This window comes from Pinus tabuliformis, chromosome 7, assembly GCF_031772625.1.
Source record: "Pinus tabuliformis cultivar Carrire ecotype Pingquan chromosome 7, CPIR1, whole genome shotgun sequence".
Taxonomy (NCBI): domain Eukaryota; kingdom Viridiplantae; phylum Streptophyta; class Pinopsida; order Pinales; family Pinaceae; genus Pinus; species Pinus tabuliformis.
In genome coordinates, this window is record NC_142293.1 from 1827481532 (window position 1) to 1827498141 (window position 16610).

Below are 16610 nucleotides of genomic sequence, written 5' to 3' on the forward strand. Positions count from 1 at the left end.
CTTGGTGTTCATGTGTGTTTCTTATGTGTGATGCTTTATTCTGATTTTACTGCATTGTCTAATAAGTTATTGATGTACTGGTTTAAGATCATCACATGATAAATTATCTAAATCACAAATTCTCTAGATATACACTGGTTTCTCTAATCACAGTTGTGTGTACATGCTAGTTCACTTCACTGAAGTAGCGTATATAAATCTATTTGGGAAATAAAATTATTGATCTGATAATACTGATTCACCCCCCTCTCAGTACTATTTCCAAAATGTTTATGCAAAACCCACATGAAAGTCATTATAAAGCATCTAAGCAAAAACTTTGTTATGTTCAAGGTACAGTTCAATTTGGAATTCATTACAATGCAAGAGCATCTCCTCTATTGGTTGGTTTCATTAATTCTAATTGGGCTGGTGACCCTGATGATTGGAAGTCTACTGTAGGTTATATATCACTCTTGGATTTGGACCTATTACATGGGCTTTCAAGAAACAAAGTTCCCTCTTTCTTCAGCAGAAGAAAAGTATCATGGTGCCATTGGAGATAGTAAGGAAGCCATGTGGCTTTGTCAGATCCTGACACATTTTGGATTTCAGCAGCAACATCCGATTACACTTTGGTGTGATAATCTGTTGGGTCCCTATAATACTAGTGATTACCCCATTACTATTGTAGTTATACCCCTTATTTATATTGTTGTGCCCCTATTACCCCCATATTTTTATTTCTGTGCCCCATAGAATCCCTCTATTGTTATTTTTGTGGCTTTATATTATTATTGTTAGGTCGGCTGGATTATATTGTGACTCCTTAGACTCCTATATATAGAAAGGAGGTTTTGTCATTTGTATCATCCAAGAATTGTTCATTTATGTAATGTAAAGGAGGTTGCCCCCTCGAAGAGGCTGAATTCTAAGGCGTTGATCTTTCTTTTCTATCTTTTCTTGAGCTGGTTTCATAACATTTGGTATCAGAGCTTTGGATTCTAGGGTTTCGCTGCTCCAAACAGGTCATCGTGGCATTTTCGCTATAACTTTTTTTCTGTGACGTTTTAGAAGTCGCAAAAAAAACCCATTTGAGAAGAAATCGCGCTGAACCTTGGGTCCAAATTTCAGATCTTTTCGCGCGATATTTGCGGAGATATGCTCTGAGGAAGTTGGTCTTTTTGCAGACTCCTGAATTACATTCAAAACAGGTGACCTAGGAAAATCGTCATAACTTTCTCTTTGGGGATCGGATTGAAATTTCGTAAGAAGGTACAAAAAGAGGACAGACTGTAGTTTCTTGTATATCTTTTTCAGAACCAAAGGTCGAAAATTGTACACGTGGCACTTCATACAAGTTCACTCTTCTGGAAAGGTCTATAATCAGGTCATCTTGGGAGATTGTGCATAACTCTTTCTTGGAGAATCCAATTTGGATCAGATTGGTGGCATTGGAAAGAGGACACAGAGAGCTACTACAGGTCACAATTTCAGAACTAGATGATTGGAAAGTACAGAGATACATCAGAGGCAATATCAAGCTCCTACAAAGTGAAAAAAGGTGTGTAGATTTTTTTAAATTTTGCTTAAGCTTGGTTTGAAAATTTATTTTGAAGGAATTCAAAGGGCATAGTAGAGCATTATTATCGGTAACTGATGCCCCGAGGAAAGAAAATGCAAACACCTAGTAAGGAACCTGAAAGCTCTAGCATGACTCATGAAGAAGAGGAAGAAATGCAACATGATATATCAAAATTACAAGACCAAGTGCAACAACTGTCCCTTGCACAAAAAGGAACAGAATCTAAGATGGATGATTTAAAGAAAGATGTAGAAGCTAAGATGGATGGTTTAAAGAAAGGTGTAGAAGCTAAGATGGACTGTTTAAAGAAAGGTGTAGAAGCTAAGATGGATGGCATGGAAGCTAAGGTGAATGGCATGGACACTAAAATTGATGGCATGGATGATAAGATGGAAGAATTGAAGATAAATATGAATAAGTTGCTACAAGAAATGGTCACTAAGGGTGAAAGGGTACTAAAGGAAACTCATGATGAGAACAAAAGAAATGTTAATCATGATTCCATAGACTCTAATGTTGGATCGAAGACTCACCATGTTCCAAAAATCGATATGAGGAAGTTTGATGGCAAGGATCCCGCCACATGGATATTACAGATGGAGCAATTCTTCGATCTCAATAATGTGCAAAACACACAAAAGGTACGTATGGCAACTTTATATTTGGAACCAAATCAGTTTGTATGGTATCAATGGCTTTGTTCTCGTAAACAATTTATCACTTGGGCAATTTTTACGGAAGAATTGATAGCACATTATGAGGATACAAAAAGCAACACTTTTTTTAGCCAATTGATAAGTCTCAAACAAAAGGGTTCAATAATGGAGCACATTGAGGAGTTCCAAAAATTGAACATAAGGGTAAAAGATATTCCAGAGGAGCATAGGATTGATGTGTTCATAGGGTCTTTAAAGGATAATATCCAACATGATGTGCGCCTTTGGGAACCTGATTCATTAGAGAAGGCATTCAGGTTAGCAAGAAAAATGGAAAGCAAAATTATGGCAACTAGGAAGCATACCATTCACAACTATAAAGACGGAAGTGTTGTTGCCCATAGTCTTCCACAACCTACAAGGTTGACACCACAACAATTGGAAGAAAAAAGAGCAAAAGGGCTTTGTTACAATTGTGATAGCAAATACACAAAAGGTCATAAGTGTGCTGAGAAGAAATTATTCTACATAGATTGTGAAGAGGAAGAAGAAAAGGAGCAAGAAAGGTCAAAAGAAGAGGATATATTCCAGGAACAAAGCCTAGATGAAGAACAAATAAATCCGACCATATCTTGTAATGCATTGGCGGGAATTACCACTCCTCAAACCATCAAGATAGAAGGACAAATCAAGAAGAAAAAGGTAATAGTGTTGATTGATTCAGGAAGCACCCACAATTTTATTCATTGTAGGGTAGCAAAAGAATTGAATTGCTTCCTATATCCAGCACCAGAGTGTCAAGTGATGATTGCAAATGGAGGAACAATAAATTGTTCTGGAAAGTGCCATAATATCAAGCTATCCATGGGAGAATATGTATTGACTAGCCCAATGCTTTCCATTCCAATGGGAGGTGCTGATGTTGTACTAGGAGTCCAATGGCTACAATCCTTGGGTACAATAGCTTTTAATTTTCAAGAACTTTTCATGAAATTTTCTGTGGAAGGAAAGGAAGTTGAATTAAGGGGTATTGCAGGGAAACCAGGAAAGATAATCAGCTCTAATGGCATGACAAAGCTTCTAAAAAAGGAGCAAAGAGGTGTAATTGCACAATTATGTTCGCTAGATGTTTCCACATTGGAATCATCTATTTCTCCAGATCTCCAAAAAGTCCTGGACAATCATTCCAAGGTATTTGAGACTCCCAAAGGTCTCCCACCTATGCGTGATCATGATCATGCTATTCATCTGATTCCAGGAAGTGTTCCTCCAAACATCAGGCCGTACAGATATCCATATGTCCAAAAAAGTGAAATTGAACGTATGGTTGCAGAAATGCTAGAGGCTGGTATAATTCAACCGAGTCAAAGTTCTTTCTCAGCTCCAGTAGTATTGGTGCACAAGAAGGATGGATCATGGCGCATGTGTCCAGATTATAGGGAGCTCAACAAGCTCACTATTAAAGATAAGTTCCCCATTCCTGTCATTGATGAATTACTGGATGAATTGCATGGATCAATTTACTTCACCAAGTTGGATCTTCGTTCGGGATATCATCAAATCAGAATGAAGATTGAAGACATTCCGAAAACGGCATTTAGAACTCATGAGGGTCATTATGAATTTTTGGTCATGCCTTTTGGCCTTACCAATGCACCTTCAACATTTCAAGGTTTGATGAATTCAATTTTCAAACCATTCCTTAGAAAATTTGTGTTAGTATTTTTTGATGATATACTAATCTACAGCAAGTCTTGGAAGGATCATGTTGAACATGTTGACAGGGTGCTACAACTATTGGAGGAGAAACAATTATATGCAAAAAGATCCAAATGTTTCTTTGGAGTCCAGGAGGTGGAATATTTGGGTCATATTGTATCTCATGAAGGAGTTAAGGTAGACCCTAGCAAAATTAAAGCCATTAAGGAATGGAAAATCCCCACATCCATAAAGCATCTGCGAGGATTTCTTGGGTTGACAGGGTATTATCGCAAGTTTGTTAAGAATTATGGGAGAATAGCAGCACCTCTAACAACATTATTGAAGAAAGATTCATTTTCATGGACTCCGGAAGCAACAAAGGCCTTTGAACATCTTAAAGAGGCAATGTGCCAAGCACCGGTCTTAGCTACACCGGACTTCACAAAAACCTTTATTGTGGAATGTGATGCTTCAGGAAATGGAATTGGTGCTGTTCTAATGCAAGATGAAAGACCCATTGCTTTTGAAAGTCGTCCAATCAAGGGAAAGTTTTTAAGCAAAGCTATTTATGAGAAGGAAATGTTGGCAATACTCCATGCACTTAAGAAATGGCGACCCTACCTAATGGGAAGACACTTCAAGGTAAAAACGGATCATGATAGCCTTAAATACTTTTTAGAACAAAGATTATCCTCTGAAGAGCAACAAAAGTGGGTCACAAAGATGTTGGGTTATGACTTTGAAATCATCTACAAAAAAGGGAAGCAAAATGTGGTGGCAGATGCACTCTCAAGAAAGGATGAGGATGTGGAAGCATTGTTGTGTGCCATTTCTATTATCCAACCAGATTGGATAAACGAAGCAAGGGAGGAATGGAAGAATGACGAAGAAGTGTGGGCACTTATTCGAAAGCTACAACAAGATTCCAGTACTTCTGATACATTTAGCTGGCAAAATGATTCGTTATGGTACAAAGATCGCTTATACCTCTGTAAGAATTCCCAGCTAAAACAAAAGATTCTTATGGAATTGCACACTTCTCCCTTAGGAGGGCACTCAGGATTTTTAAAAACTTACCACAGGGTTAAGAAGGAATTTTTTGGGATGGCCTTAAATCAGATATTCAAAAGTTTGTGGCGGAATGTTTGGTTTGCCAACAAAATAAAGTTGAAACAATTAAGACACCGGGTCTATTACAACCTTTATCCATTCCAAGCCAACGTTGGGAGGAGGTTTCAATGGATTTTATCACAGGTTTACCCAAGTCTGAGGGAAAGAGTGTCATCATGGTGGTAGTTGACAGACTTACCAAGTATGCACACTTTTGTGCATTATCACATCCATTTAAAGCCAGTACAGTTTCTACTGCATTTATGGAAACAGTTCAAAAGCTACATGGAAACCCAAAGATTATTGTAAGTGACAGAGATCCCATTTTCACTGGAAATTTTTGGACAGAATTATTTTCTTGTCTTGGTACTCAGTTAGCTCATAGCTCATCTTATCATCCTCAATCTGATGGGAAAACTGAGATAGTAAACAAATGTTTGGAAGGATATCTTCGTTGCTTTGTATCTGATAAACAGACACAATGGGTCAAATGGTTGCCTCTGGCTGAATGGTGGTATAACACTTCCTTCCATACAGCAACAAAAATGACCCCATTTATGGCACTTTATGGGTATCAACCACCATCAATCACATCATATTTAAGAGAAAATTCTAAGGTTCAGGCAGTGGAACATCACATCGAACATCAACAACAAGTCCTCCAACTCTTAAAGGATAACCTCGTGTTGGCACAAAATAGAATGAAACAACAGGCAGATCAACATCGCAGTGAAAGAAGTTTTGATGTAGGTGATTGGGTATTCCTACGGCTACAACCATATAAGCAAATGTCCCTAAAGCAAGCTAAGAAGGATAATAAATTATCACCAAAGTATTATGGTCGTACAAGGTGTTGCAAAAGATTGGTACTATGGCATACAAATTGGAGCTTCCTGCAGCTTCTCGATTGCACCCAGTTTTCCATGTTTCATGTTTAAAGAAGGTTATAGGCGACAAGCTCCCAGTTCAAACAATATTGCCAGAACTTGACGAGGAAGGAAAAATTATATTGGAACCGGAAGCAGTCACAGAAACAAGAACTCGACAGCTACGAAATCGATCAATTTCAGAGTATCTTATCAAGTGGAAGAACTTATCCGCTGAAGATTCCACATGGGAGGATGAGAATTTTATGCAGAAGTATCCAGAACTGCTCAAGCGTTGAGGACAACACTTTTTTGAAGGAGAGGGGCATGTTGGGTCCCTATAATACTAGTGATTACCCCATTACTATTGTAGTTATACCCCTTATTTATATTTTTGTGCCCCTATTACCCCCATATTGTTATTTCTGTGCCCCATAGAATCCCTCTATTGTTATTTTTGTGGCTTTATATTATTATTGTTAGGTCGGCTGGATTATATTGTGACTCCTTAGACTCCTATATATAGAAAGGAGGTTTTGTCATTTGTATCATCCAAGAATTGTTCATTTATGTAATGTAAAGGAGGTTGCCCCCTCGAAGAGGCTGAATTCTAAGGCGTTGATCTTTCTTTTCTATCTTTTCTTGAGCTGGTTTCATAGCATAATCAAAGTGCCATTCAACTATTCAAAGATATGGTCCAATATCAGTGCAAAAACACATTGAACTAAACATGCACTTCATTAGAAAGCTCATTCATGACCATGTTCTTGAAGTGCACTATTGTTCAACCGATGATCAGGTTGCAAAATCTTTACAAAGTCTCTAACAGAGGCAAAGTTTACTAAAATTTGATTTATGGTTGGAGTTCAGGAAGTTGTCACTAAGGGGGGATAGGCTCTAATGCCTCCTTCCTTCTCCTGTTGTGTCATATCTGTATATCCTTCAATCCTATCCCAAGTTTTTCTTAATGGGGGATGTTAGGATATTCCGACACATAAGAAATAATTAAGTATAACTTGGTCTACTGTATAATTAGGTAAAGTGTGTTTCTTTAGTATGTACTTTTTGTAAATTACAATCCAATAGTCACGATATGTTCTAGACATGAAGTGATCCAATGGTTCATTCTCTCCTTGGTATTACCGATACTTCATCCATGGCTTAACACTCGATTGGTCCATGATCTCTATTTAAAGAGCATGGAGGGTCATTTTTTAGGTGACTGTTCCTAAGAGAAGCTTATGTAAATTTTCTTTCTTTTACATTAATAAATTTCCTAAAGTGGTCATGTTGGCTTAGACTATAAACTGTTTCCCTCTTTGAGGGTTTTAACCACGTCAATAATATTGATGTATTGATCTGTGATCTATTTGTGAGCGATGTCCTCTGGTGTTCTATCTGCGGAACTTACCCTGTACATTCCTACACAAATATGTTGAGCTCATGGCTCTAAAAATTCTCTTTTTGTTTGTATGTGAAAAGGGAGTTAAAAAGTCACAAACCTTTTTGGATTCTTCCAATGTACTTAAGTGCGTGAAGGGGTAACAAAACTACTTAAAACTATTGATATCTCATTCATACTTGTTTTTTATGGAAAAAAACTTTATTGTTGATGCTCTTTCAAAATATGAGTCCTAGTTGGCTTGGGGGAATTGGAAAATTATAGAAGATAGGTATCCTACAAATCATTAGTTATTATCACCTTCCCTTTCATGAATATGTTCACTTCTATATTTCTCTTCAATTGTAGTTATGGAATTTTTTAAGGTTTTTTTTAGTTAAAAGGGCATATATGTTATTATTAGTCTAATTTTTATAGAATGCATCATTTTAAAGTTGACATTTATTTAAGACCCACTATTATGTTATTTTTCTTTTGGAAACTAAGGACTAATGTTATATTTATGACCACATAGATGGACTACTATATTAGAAGACTACATTTTGTGTTGAGGATGACATGTGGTCTTTGTTGTGAAGTATCTAGGATTCTTTATGAGGATTGATAAAATGATGTGTTAGCATTATGAATAATTATATTTTGATTTTTGAATTAAAATTACAATTTTTTTACGAGGAGAAAAATAAAGATAGAAAAAATATAAAAGCAAGTAAAGTGGCTAGTGGGTCACAATAAATATATTCACAAATTCAAGTAGTGACAATGGACCCTTTATTTTTAGGTGATTCAAAATCACTGAGGATGTATCCCCCCTTGGTAAATGGTGGATCATGAATTAGTAAAACAATGCCCCATGTATCATTGTCCCATAGCTCTAGTCGATTCTCCATACAGATAGCGAGATCCAATTTAGGGAATTTCTTATTCAATAATATATGTGGTGTTGGGGAATTGTAGGTCTCACAAAATTAGCTCTAATGTTTGTTTCACTCTCTAACTAGGATACTTATTCTATGGTATGGCCTACAACCACACTAATATAAGCATTACAAGCCATGAGGAGGGTGAACTTCCAAGAGATCATATCCAATTCAACTTTCCCAATATCCAATTTGAATTTTGGTTAATGATATTGATCCATAAATAAAAAGACATTTTTTTATGAAAAAAAATGCCAGATATTAATAACATTAATAAGAACTACCAAAACAATGAAATTAAATTATTACTTAATAGAAAGAATATCAACAAAATAAAAGGAAATTTTACAAAAATCTTATATTGTATGTGTAGCAACTAAAATAAAAATAGTTCAAATACATATATATAATGTTGTTAGGTCTCTATACTACTAGTGTAGCCCCTTATTGTTATTGTCAGCGTACCCCCTTATTATCATTATTGTGCCCCATAGAAGCCCGTTATTGTTATTATTGTGCCCTTACATTATTATTGTTATGTAGGCTCTGATTATATTGTGACCCCTTAGACTCCTATATATGGAAAGGAGGTCTTTTCATTTGTATCGTCCAAGAATTCTTCATTTATGTAATTTAAAGGAGGTTTTCCCCTCGAGGAGGATAAGTTTTAACTCGTCGATCTATCTTTTTGTGAGCTGGTTGCATATCATTTGGTATTATAGTTTTGGATTCTATGGGTTTTTTGTTGCAAATAGGTCATTGAGGAAATCCTGATGAAATTCATGTAAAAAATTCAAATCTTGGTTCTCTATATTTTCTAGAAATGATCCAAGAAGTTAGAGTACTCCAGAATTTCGTCTCAAATAGGTGACCTTGGGAAAATCGTCATATCTTCCTCTACAAGAATCGGATTTGAATTTCATAGAAAGGGGCCCAAAGTGCATAGACTATAGTATCTTGTATATCATTTTCAGTGTTGAAGGTCAAAACATTGACATGTGACACTCCTTACAAGTTGTCTCTACTGAATCAATCCATAGTCAGGTCATTGTGGGAGATTGGACATAACTTTATCTTGAAGAATGAAAATTTTGTCTAACTTGCTACATTGGAAAGAACATTCGGAGGCTACCACAGGACTGAATTTCAAATCTTAGAGATGTGAATTTATGGACATACAATAGATTCAATATCAAGCTCCTACAAAGCAAGAAAACCATGTGTATTGTTTTAAAATTTGCATAAGTTTTGTTTGAAAACTCAGTTTGAAGTGATTTGAGGGGAAGATGAAGTATAAAATATAATTCTTTTATTCCAAAATGACTTGAAGCAAGAAAATGGAAACACCTATTCAGAAACTAGAAATTTCTACTATGACGCATGAAGAAGAGGAAGAAATGCAACATGATATATAAAAATTATGAGACCAAGTGCAACAAATTTCTCTCTCGCAAATAGAAAAAAAAATGAATATAATTCTTTTATTCCAAAATGACTTGAAGCAAGAAAATGGAAACACCTATTCAGAAACTAGAAATTTCTACTATGACGCATGAAGAAGAGGAAGAAATGCAACATGATATATAAAAATTATGAGACCAAGTGCAACAAATTTCTCTCTCGCAAATAGAAAAAAAAAATGAAATGGATGGTTTGAGGAATGGTTTAAAATCAAACATAGAAGGTTTAAAAGGAGACATAGAAGGTTTGAAATAAGGTTTGACAAATTTGCAACAGGAAATGATTCCTAATGGCGAAAATATATTAGATGAAACTCGTGATGTGAAAAAAATAAATGTTAATCGTGATTTCATAGACTCTAACATTGGATTGAAGACCCACCATATTCCATAGATAGATATGAGAAAGTTTGGTGGAAAGGATCTGATAACATTGATACTATAGATGGAGCAATATTTTGATCTCCATAATGTGTAACGCACACAAAAGGTACGCATTGCAACTTTATATTCAGAACGTTTTATTTTCGTATGGTATATATGGTTTTGTTCTCATAAATAACCTGTCACTTGGTCAATTTTTACAAGAGGAAATGATAACACATTATGAGGATACAAAGAAAAACATCTTCTTTATCCAACTGATAAATCTCAAACAAAAGGGTTCAATGGCAGAGCACATTGAGAAATTCAAAAAATTGAATATAAGGGTAAATGATATTCTAGAGGAACATGAGATTGATGTCTTCATATGGACTTTAAAGGATAACATCCAACATGAGGTTCATCTTTGGGAACTTCATTCATTGGAGAAGACATTTAGGGTGGCAATAAAAGTTGAAAGAAAAATTATGGCAACAAGGAAGTCTACCACTCACAACTATAAAGATGGAAGTGTTCTTGCTCCTATACTTCCACAACATACAAGGTTTACAACACAAAAATTGGAAGAAAAATAGAAAAATGGATTTTTTTATAGTTGTGATAACAAATACACTAAAGGTCATAAGTGTGCTGAGAAGAAATATTTTACATAGATTGTGAATGGGAGGAACAAAAGTAACAAGAAACGTCAAAATAAGAGGATATACACCAGGAATCAACCCTAGGGAAGGAAGAAATGAATCTTACCCTTTCTTGGAATGTATTGGCATGAATTATGACTCCTAAAACTCTTAAGATAGAAGGACATATAAAGAACAAAAAGGTAATAATGTTGATTGATTCGGGTAGTACCCATAATTTTATTCGTTGTATGATAGCTAATGAATTGAATTGCTTCCTATACCCAGCACCAGAGTGTCAATGTGATGGTTACAAATGGAGGAGCTATAAATTGCTCCGGAAAGTGTCATAATATCAAGCTAACCATGGGAGAATATGTATTGAATAGTACAATGATTTCCATTCCAAGGGGTGGTGCTAATGTTGTAATAAGAGTCCAGTGGTTCCAATCTTTGGGTACGATAGCTTCTAATTTTCAATAGCTTTTCTTGAATATATTTTGGGAAGGAAAGTTAGTTGAATTAAGGGGTATCACAAGGAAACCATGAAAGATAATAAACTATAATGGCATGAAAAATCTTCTAAAGAAAGAACAATGGGGTGAAATTGCACAATTATGCTCACCAGAGATTCAAACATCAAAATCATCTATTTCTCCAAATCTCCAAAAATTCTTGGAAAACCATTACAAGGTATTTGAGACTCCCAAAAGCCTCCCAACCTATTCATGATCATGATAATGTTATTAATTTGATTCCAGGAAGTGTTCCTCTAAACATCAGGCCTTACAAATATCCCTATGCCCAAAAGAGTGAAATTAAATGTATGGTTGTAGAAATGCTAGAGGCCATTATAATTCAACCTAGTCAAATTTCTTTATTTTCTCTAGTAGTATAGGTGCATAAGAAGGATGGATCATGGCAGATGTGTCTAGATTATAGGGAGCTCAACAAGCTCACTATCAAAGATAAATTTCCCAATCCTATCATTGATGAATTGTTGGATGAATTGCATGGAGCGATTTAATTCACCAAGTTAGATCTTCATTTAGGCTATCATAAAATTAGAATGAAGACTGAAGACATTTCGAAAATAGAATTTAGAACTCATGAAGGTCATTATGAATATTTCGTCATGCCTTTTGGCCTTACCAATGCACCTTCTACATTTCAAGGCCTGATGAATTCCATTTTCGAACCCTTCCTTAGAAAATTTGTGTTAGTATTATTTGATGATATACTAATCTACAAAAATTCTTGGAAGAATCATGTTCAACATGTTGACAGGGTGCTGAAACTACTGGAGGAGAAACAATTACATGCAAAAACCTCCAAATGTTTCTTTAGAGTACAAGAAGTGGAATATCTAGGTCATATTGTATCTCATGAGGGTGTTAAGGTAGACCCTGAAACAATTAAAGCCAATAAGGAATGGAAAATCCCCACAACCATAAAGCATCTTCGAGGATTTCTCGGTTTGATATGGTATTGTCACAAGTTTGTTAAGAATTATGGGAGAATAGCAGCACCTCTAACAACATTACTGAAGAAAGATGCATATACTTGGACCTTAGAAGAAAATAAGGCCTTTGAACATATTAAAGAGGCAATGCGCCAAGCACAATCTTATCTACGCCAGACTTCCCAAAAACCTTTACTGTGGAATGTGATGCCTCAAGAAATGGAATTGGTGTTGTTTTAATGCAAGAAAGAAGACCCATTACTTTTGAAAGTCGTCCTATCAAAGGAAAGTATTTATAAAAACCTATTTATGAGAAGCAAATGTTGGAAATACTACATGCACTAAAGAAATGATGACCTTACCTAATGGGAAGATGCTTCAAGGTAAAAGAAGATCATGATAGTCTTAAATATTGTCTGGAACAAAGATTATCTATGGAAGAGAAGCAAAAATGGATCACAAAGATGTTCAATTATGACTTTGAAATCATCTACAAAAAGGGGAAGCAAAATGTTGTTGCAGGTGCACTCTCAAGAAAGGATGACGATGTGGAAGGATTGTTTTGTGCCCTTTCTATTATCCAACTAGATTGGATAACTGAATAAATGGAGGAATGGAAGAATGAAGAAGAAGGGTGGATACTCATTCAAAAGTTGCAGTAGGATCCCAGTGTATCTAATACATTTAGCTAGAAAAATGATTCATTATGGTACAAAGATTGCTTATATCTTTGTAAGAATTCCAAACTCAAACAAAATATTCTTTTGGAATTGCACATCTCTCCCTTAGGAGGGCACTCACGATTTTTAAAAACTTACCACACGGTCAAGAGGGATTTTTTTTGGAGGCCCTTAAATATGATATTCAAAAGTTTATGGTGAATGTTTGTTTTGCCAACAAATCAAATTTGAGACAATTAATACCTCGAGTTTGTTACAACCTTTAGCCATTCCACGTCAACATTGGGAGGAGGTTTCAATGGATTTTATCACAAGTTTACCCAAGTCTAAAGGAAAGAGTGTCATCATAGTGGTAGTTTTTAGACTTACCAAGTATGTATATTTTTGTGCATTAACTCATCCATTTAAACCTAGTACGGTTGCTACTGCATTTATGGAAACAATTCAAAAGATACATGGAAACCCAAAGATTATTGTAATCGACAAAGATCCCATTTTCACTGGAAATTTTTGGATGGAATTATTTTCTTGTCTTGGTACTCAATTAGCTCATAGTTCATCTTATCATCCTCAATCTGATGGGAAAACTGAGATAGTGAACAAATGTTTGGAATGATATCTTCATTTCTTTGTATTTGATAAAAAAACACAATGGGTCAAGTGGTTATCTCTGGATGAATGGTGATATAACACTTCCTTCCATACTGTAGCAAAAATGGCCCCATTTATGGCACTTTATGAATATCATCCACCATCCATCACATCATCTTTAAGAGAAAATTCTAAGGTTCAAGCAGTGGAAGATCACACCAAGCATCAACAACAAGTTCTACAACTCTGAAAGAATAACCTCACTTTGGTGCAAAATCGAATGAAACAACAGGAAGATCAACATCACAGTGAAAGAAGTTTTGTTGTAGGTGACTAGGTATTTTTGTGGTTACAACTTGTTGAAGCCCCAAAAATCGGGTCTACAACAAGGGGGATACCTGCCCGGTCCGGACCTTGGTTGGAAGCTCCTTTTCCGTTTGGTATAGTGGGTCCGACTGGGGATATGGGACCAGTGTCCCAATTTCAGTGTGTGTGTGAGAAAGATTGATATTTCTATTTCTAACATTTTCTAAATGGAGTACTTCTAATCTAATTCTAATCTAATAATAAGGAAATTATATTCTAATAACAGGAATATGTAAATCTACACTAACCCAGGGTGTGATCTTTCTTCTATGCGATCTAAAATGATTTCAAACAACAACTGGTAATAAAGATCATTCAGCTATTATGAGAAAAGAATTCAGTACAGATGAACCAATTCGTAAAGAAGGTTAGACGAAACAGTTGTGAAAAACGTATCGCATAATGAGCTATTCATACACTAAGCATAAATAAATAGCTATCACCGTACAAAAGTGCCAAATAATAACTCAGGCATTCATACATTAATATATAAATAACTGAACTGGAAATCACTCTAACACAAGGCAGAAATAGTTAAGAGATAGAAATACCATTTATAACTAGTCCTACTCATGAGCTTCAAGTGATCATGATTTATCTCTTCTTGATCAAATATCCACTAAGAGTAAAAAAGTGCAACATCGGTAGCAGATATCAAATGCAAACATCAATAAATCTTGTTCCATTCATTCATCAAAACCTCCTGAGAGGGTACAGAAGTGCATGTTCTGGGGATAAGTTTTTGATAAATTTCAGGACCCTTCTCTAAATGCATGAGAAGGGTTTAAATACTACTAACTAAATCTTAAAAATAAATTATTACAAAAATGTAGGATGCGGTTTAAATGATCGTCCTCTTTTCAGGAAATTAAAACAAAATTAAAGCTAAAATTAAATCTAATATTAAACTACTTCTATATTTGGTCCTTGAAATTACACGCATGCAGCATCTGTTTGAAAAGAGTCGGCTAGCTGACTTCCGCTTTTGGCTGAGCTGAGAAAACAAAATCGACAAGATCTGGTGGCATTTTTTCCGCTGAATTGATGATACACTTAATAGTCATCCACTGGCTATGTGGCTTTACCAAGTATGCCTAGTAATAATCCCAGTTCAACTTGGTTAACCCTTGAATTTCTTTTGTCTTTTCTTGAGCTCGTTGTTTCCAATCTGCCTGTGGTTTTGTTTTCTTGCAATTTTCGGAGTTTGTAGGTGACTAGGCAATTAGTAGCTTGCCTTTTTGGAAAATTATTCTTAGCGATAGCGCTAATCGCGCATCAGAAACTGCCTCCGTTTCTTGATCTGGGTTTCCTTGATGCGCTTTTTCCTTCCAACAGATATAAAGTTCAAAATTTGTAAAAATAATACTTCTGTGACCTCTTGACTTTGAGTCTTAAACTATTTGTTTCTGATATCAACTCTGTCTAGTGTCCACTTGACCATGTCCGTGTATGGGAGGATTTTTGGCCTTGCTGCTATCTGGTGTAAGAATGAGCAAGCTAGCTCTGTAAGGGATGCTTCAGAAGAACCATTTGAGCCCGCGGTAGCAACTACTTCCATTACTTTGGGATTCTCCTCTTCGAGCAGATTATACATGCCTTCCCACGTAGCTATTCCCGCGTCTCTGTTACAGGTCGTGTCTGTATATAAGGGCGCCATTTCCTTTTCTTCTGAGCTCGGGGCTTTGCTTTTCTTTCCCATTTTAACCTGCGTATTGCTTTGTATCGGCCTCTGTTGTCCGTTCCTGCAATTCACAAGTGAAGCGAAAATGAATGATAGGGAAGGGTGATGGGAAAAGTTTTAAATGTCGCAGACATATCAAGCATACCACCTTACGTGAAATGATTCTTTCGATAAGCACGCACCCATAATCCATTAATAACTGGAAACTACCTCATTTATTAGCATTAAAGCACATAACCAAGTGTCAGTTTAGGGAAAATACTTTTCTTGAATGACATGCCCGAAAGATTTGTGATGAAGCGATTTTACGATTTGCTTCACAACATCACAAAATTGCAAAATCGCAAAATTGATCGCTCGTGACATCGCATTATCATATTATCACTGCATCGCTGTATCACGAAATCGCAATATCGCAAATCGCAAAAATGTTATGCATGACAATCTTTATTAACCTATCTTCTGGGAAATGCGATCTGGTGATCGGCGTCATCGCATATCAGCAATTGAAGTGTTTCAATGTGAGTTGTGTTGAATGCGATGCGATATTTGTTTACTATCGCATATCGCGATCTCGTAAATGTTGGAATTGTGCTTGTAAGGTGGCATCCCGCTATCTTATGCGATGCGATATTTGTTTATTTTACCTCGTCATAAAACTTAGCTTTTTTGGATTTTCCAAGAGGGTTTCCTAAGCTTATGATGGTAATTTTATTTGAAAAGGAAATTTAGACACTACTTTGATTTTTTAGATTTTTAACTAAGGGTCCCCACTTATTTAGTATTAGGAATAACACTCAATAAGAAGGGGGGTTGTTGCTGGCCACAACAATTGGTGATTCACTTGGAAGAACCAGTTATCTCTACTGCTTTTTGAATTTTCAAAACTTCCAAAATAGAAAATTTTCCAGAAAGTTAAACTTTATTATAGAAAGATAAAGTACATTATATTCTAACCTGTCAATGACATTTTGTTTCAACTATTTTCAACTTTGATTATTTGCTGCCTCAAGCTAGTCCTTGTATTTACATCGTTCATTACTTGGCTTGTAAAGATAAAACACAATATTCTTTGTAAACCAGTTTTAAATATGCTCATTTATCGTAGGTAGAGCCTCTGCTGCCAGTAGGCGTTTATAGCCTCGAC